This window comes from Lepisma saccharinum, chromosome 10 (genome assembly GCF_977018435.1).
Source record: "Lepisma saccharinum chromosome 10, izLepSacc3.1, whole genome shotgun sequence".
Lineage (NCBI taxonomy): Eukaryota > Metazoa > Arthropoda > Insecta > Zygentoma > Lepismatidae > Lepisma > Lepisma saccharinum.
The window spans coordinates 37,247,453-37,253,872 of NC_139238.1; positions in this window are offsets into that span (position 1 = coordinate 37,247,453).

Here is a 6,420-nt window from a genome sequence, read left to right on the forward strand (position 1 = left end):
TTTTTTGTCTGACAAAAAGGTTGCCTAATGTCGGATAGGGTATTTCCTAATTTCGGATAGGGTTACTAATGAGTATTTGGAAAGGGTGCACAATTTCGGATAGTCAAAATTAGGTGCCCGTGTAACATCCGAAATTAGGAAACCCAGTCGCATATTCAATATGGCGATTCTGTGCGTTCCCCCTCTGAAATAATGTGACTGAAAGTACGTAATAATGTTTGCTGAATCTCTGAAGATTATATAAAATTTAGACAGAAGTGAGTAAATACTAATTTTCTAGTTGTAGGCCTTATGTTTGGATGGTGAAATATTACATCAAAACTCCGGAAAAGTCAGAAATATCAGCCACACACTAAAGAAACATTGCTCAAGGTCACGCACAAGGGTGAAACTGGGGGTCGAAGTAGAGTGTTAGTTGGCACTATCTGCACTTCGGCGCTGCTGTTCTAAGGTGGAAATTTCTTGGTATCCGAAATTAGGAACCTATCCGAAATATGGGCACTTGACCCTAGTGTGTCAATTATCTACAATTATGAATCCAGTATGAGCAGTGTTCAGTTGCTCAACCAGTCGATGCCTTATTGCTATACAATAAACAACCAAACTAGGTAATTCATGATATTTTACCACTAATATTAGTTACACGTGATATTTAAAATATAACTTCCGACGAAATATTTTCAAGCAGCCCCTTGCTTTTTCATATTGAAATAAAAGCTGAGATAAATTTCCCACATTGTCCACACTTGTTATGTTTTACTTCAAAGGTGGCCCAATATTCAGTAGGAGGTTGAGTCCAGGGGCAATTGTCCCTTTTACCTAAGGGCCAGTACCCCCTTTTCTGTAAAGCAGGGTGTATGAGTTAAATGTTACCATTGCGTATTTTGTGAAGTTCATTTTTCTGATATATTGAATTTTCTTGCACATTTCTGTCGAGCCAGTTCTACTTCTTCAATTTCTTACGATTCTGTGATCTGCAGTGTTCGAAGTGAAAATTCGTAGCTGCGAATTTCCTTGTTCGAGTTTTGGATCAACTTGAAGACAATGCAGTAGGTGGAGGAGGATGCTTATGCAATCTTAGCTGTAGGGAGATGCATTATGAAATTTTTCTTAGCTGGGTCATAGCATCCCCCCTTCGTCCCTCCCTCCCACACATACTTCGAGCACTGATGATCTATTAATAAAACGGTTTTTGTTATATGAGAAAGTCTTTAAGAAATATATGTTCCGTGGTCTACCGAAAAGAAATGGCATCGTTGAAATTTTGAATAATGATATTGAGGTCCACTAACAGCAAAATTAAACATCGTGTCCGTGTGGAAACACCTTTTTGGGGGCCCAGTCCTTCCAATCGGCATTTCATGACAGATTTTCAGTGAATAGTGCCCATCGCCACTTTATTATCTATCCCTCAAAATTGGAGTCCGCTGCGATTTCTTCGTAGCAGATTGCAATTGACTTTGTGATGTTAGGTCACCACTGACAATCTAGAGGTCCAGTTCAACCCCCAAAACTGAAATAATAAGTTTGCTTGAGTATATAACTCACTATTAGTATTAGAAGGCTAATGTGAGCGACTCTTAATCTTGGCCTGACCCAGCCAGGGGATAGTTTTGGAGTTGAAGGCGCATCCACTTCCAAATTCCAAAGAGGAGTGTTTACTAACCTTAAAAGAATTTCCCCAAACAGTATCTTTTAAATTGAATTGTTTGAATTGTTGTTATAAGTTTTTAAGTCCACTTTATACACAGATAGGCTAATCGGGACTGGACCTACAATTTAAAGTGAAATCCGAACCACTATGTGCCTCCACCGGCTTTCGAACCTGGGAATCTTGGTTACAAGGGAAGGACTTTACCACTACGCCATCGAGGAGTCCCATTATTTTTCTTTTGAATATCTGTGCAATTATATCTAACCTGATATTTTTTTAAAATATTTCAAGCAAAAAAATACGAAGGATCACGAACAAATTATTTGGCTGCGTAAAGCTTCTCCCCTCCTCCAAAAGAGAATCCTGGCGTTGAAGTAAGAGAAAATATTGCCAATTTCTTCTTGCAGTTATTCTCAGAGATTCAGGCCATGCTGATTTAGTTTCAAGAAGCTATTAACCTGATAAATTCGTATAAGTCGATAACACAAAATTGAAAGGGAGAATATTTGGGTAAAAGTTAATTTCTTGTACACTTCGCAACATCTTATTTGACCGCCCCGAAATAATTCTAAGTCCCGAAATCGTAAACTTAGCAACATTGCACTTCAGCTCCATTTGAGAGTAGCCAACTTTGAGTAGGTCCTTCCACTAGACGAAAAACGCTGCGGTGATAGGTTTTCAATTTAACACTTTCCATGAACTTAGAAACTATAAACCGCTATTATAATACGCAATCAAACAGAAATAATAAATTGGAAAAAGAACCTTGAAGGATATTTACGATTCTGCTTGCTCGACTTGAAATTTGGGGGGTTTGAAACACTGAATAGAGTTTTTCTCCACCTAGAGGAAATTGTCATCAAGTTTGTGCAGAAGGAAGCAAATTTTTGAGGAGTTTATGCGACATTTTATTTACAATACCTTGCATAATATCGAACAGTTCGCAAAAACATATATTTTACACGACTTGTCGAGAAAATGTGGTTGAAACACAGGAAGGCGGGAGTCTTCATAAACGTCAACACGTCATTAAGTTAACGTAGAGTAGTTGGTTAGACCCTGCTATCCTTATTTTTCGTCAAGCGTGAAAGGTCGCGGGTTCAAATCCCACCCTCTCCTCTTTCTTTTGTTTTGTTTGCTGAACAGATACCGTTGATATTAGAATATTTAAAAAAGAATCCGATGCACATTTGAGGGACGTCCCTTCTGCGCATATTTCCCCTTAGAAGTGGGAGATTTCCAGGATTTAAAGTTAAAACTTTTCTTTTTAGTTATTGTTCATATGTTGTGTTAACACACACATCATGATTAATTCACAAATCACATATATGTATTCAGGATGCAAAATGTAATGTTATTTAAGTTATGTATTGTTTGTTCTTCACTGACACCTAAAATATTGATTATTTGATTTCGATATACTAAAACAAACATATACAGTTATGTTAAGTAGTGATGTAGTGCAGTACTGTAATGAAAGAGAGCGTTTAATGAGTTCAAATTGCTAAGATTGGTAATTTTATGTCCGTTCCTTAGTAATGACTGTTGTCAATCCCCTCACCACCATCTTACCATGCGTCTAAAACTAATCGTAAATCGCTAATTAACATAAATAAATTGTTATTGCAACGAAGGCCGATTCGATAAGAAACTACTAATAAGTATTTATATAGTGAGTGACAAACAAAAAATTCAAAACCTCATAATGATCGTTAATTCCTCACTGCTTTGTATCTAAAATGTTTGTCTTTTTTGAACAGAAAGTACGAGTATCAGATATAACAAACCTTCCGCACTAACTTTGCAATATTCGAAACCACCATTAAAGACTTAGCTCTATGTAACTTGATTCTGCACATTCCACGTAGCATGTGACTTCCTCCTATCATCGAAATAACTTTCTCTTACTATTTCCTTTCACCTCGTGAGACCAATGTTAACTTCTTAGTACGGTGGATAAACTTTACACCCAACGATATACTCCTGAAAAAAATCCTGCCTAGGTGGAGAATCGAACCTACGTCTTCCCTCGTAAGAATCAAGCACGTTACCTCTTCTCCAGGTTTCTCACGTTAAAATTTGCTACCAGTTTGAAGAAACCAATTCACACATAATATCATATCTACAATTTCCTCATGGCAAATTTCATGAGGAAATTAATTCAGATAAAATCGAGAAACGCTGAAAGGGAAAAATGATGAACATGTCTATTGGCGTTTTGTCATATTTTGTAAATTGTTTAAAAATTCTGTGTTTTGAACAAGCAATCGTTTACTTACGAACAGGAGAACGAAAAGGAGTCATTTGAACCAGACGGGGGACTTCCGAGAGTGACGCGAAGGAAAGCAGACGTACACTTCGCAACATCTTATTTGACCGCCCTGAAAAATTTCAAAGTCCGGAATTCGTAAATTTGGCAGCATAGCGCTTCAGAGCCAACTAAGAGTAGCCAACTTTGCAACATTTTTTCTTCCTGAATGAAAACGCTCGTGATTTTTTTATTTCATTCTTTCACATTCCATAAAGTAAAGATATCCTAAAGCAGTAATAAAATATATGAGTAGACAAAAAATTTTAAGTAGAAATACGAATGTTGAAAATATTTCAAGATTCTTCGTTCTGAATTTGAAAATAGGAAAATGTATGTGCATTGTGAAACACTGAACAGGTTCTCATCCACCTGGAAAGAATTGCGGTCACATTTGAATGCAAGAAGGCAAATTTATGATGATTTTATGCGAAATGTTTAGTAAAGATACCTTGCACAACACCAAACGATTCTGCAAAGTGTATCTTTTCCTTGGTTCTTGGCGAAAAATGGTTCGAAACTCCGGCACAATGTTGCTTCAACTGAGATTAATGTGTTTTACTGAGCTTTCCGTTAGCAATCTCCTAGAGTAGTTGGTTAGATGACATCACTTTCGTTTTTTTACTGTTTTCGTCAAGATCGAAACATCGTTGGTTCAAATCCCACCCTTTCATTATTATTTTTTCCTTTTTATTTACCGAGTACGAAGTGTTCTAATAACGTAATATAATATTGTATGATATTACTGTAAATATTTATACAATGCATGCTCAGTGGCGGCGATTGGGTTTCAAAACTGATGGGGCAAGTTTGGGGAGGGGGAGGGCAAGGACAGTTTCATTTCCTTGGTAGATAATGTTTAGCATAGTGCGGGGTCATCTGCCCCTCCACACTCCATAATCGTCGCCACTGTGCATGCCTCATGTAATGCTTCTACTAATGTTTTTAATCTTTCAGTGATTGGCAGGATTTTAGGAAATACTTTTCCTTTCATTCAGCTGTTATAAGTTAATACATATTAAGAACTTACATGTCAACTTTCTGCATCCGGAAATGCTGGACATAAATTGCATAAATATCAACGGAAATATCCAAGAAACGTAGATAAGCATTCTCGTCCAAAGCCGTTTACTTCCCGAAAAAGATTTTGCAAAGAAGTAGGTTTGAACCTATGACCTTCCATTCCATAAGCAAACGACCCCGCTACACCACACGGTTCACGTTATTTTATCCACTCGGTTTGGATCCCACTTTAAACTGTAGGTCCAGTCCCGATTAGCCTTACTATGCATAAAGTTGACTTAAAACACCAAATCAACCAATTCATCTCCTTTCAGAGTGGGCCTTCTATGATACTGTAGTCGGCCAGCATCCGAGAATACAGTTCTGCTTCGCGTATACCAGAGTGTAATTTCATTTAATATTGTGACTAATTTTATTTAAAAACTACAGATTAAAGCGATAATAGTGTCCAGAAAAAGAACCTCAAAGTAGATCTTCACACAAAGTATTTTAATCCATTGCCAAACATTTCAGTTAAGAATAACATTCTGCTTTTCCATTGACCGTATTTTCGATTCATGGTGAAGTTGCTAAAAGGAATCTAAATATGTAAGTTTTACTAGTAAATGCATTTAAAATGCACGAAACAACAGGGGAGGAGAAAAATAAACCTCAAAAATAAGTAAAAATGCAACAAAAAGTTTTTACTGACAAATAAACTAAAAGCCAAAAAAAGCCCGAAAAATGCAAAAAAAAATGTAAAATAGAAAGCGTTTTCCGGCTCTAACTGAAGGGAAACGGACATAATATCAGGTTGGTTTAGCATTGTTTTTAAGGGTCAGAAAAAGAGTTGATTTTTCATCAACTTCCGGATCCTAATTAGTAATTATGACAATTGAAAAAGTTGGAGGTAGCTTACTTATAATTTTCTTGCTGAGGGATCGTATCGTCCCATATCTCCACTTTATAATACAGAAAAAAATCAAGTTCATATTTCGAAAATGACTTGGAGTTTTCCACCACGAAAATATGTTTTTCATTGTTTGAAGTTCGTTAGTATTATCTTTCAAGTTTTCCATTGTTTTAATTTCACACATATTTTATGTTTCATACGTTGAATATCCCTTTCCTCTCTCTTTTCATACAGTCTTTGGAAAAAGCTGAAGTTTCTTGTCAAACGGGGTCTGGTTCAAATGACTCCTTTTCGCTCTCCTGTTCCTACTTTAAACAAACAACAAAATACTTTGTAACGAAACGATTGCTTGTTCAAAACACGGAATTTTTACACAATTTACAAAATATGACAAGACGCCAATAGACATGTTCATCGTTTTTCCCTTACAGCGTTTCTCGATTTTATCTGAATTCGTTTCCTCATGAAAATTGCCATGAGGAAATTATAGATATGACATTATGTGTGAATTGTATCTTCAAACTGGTAGCAAATTTTAACATG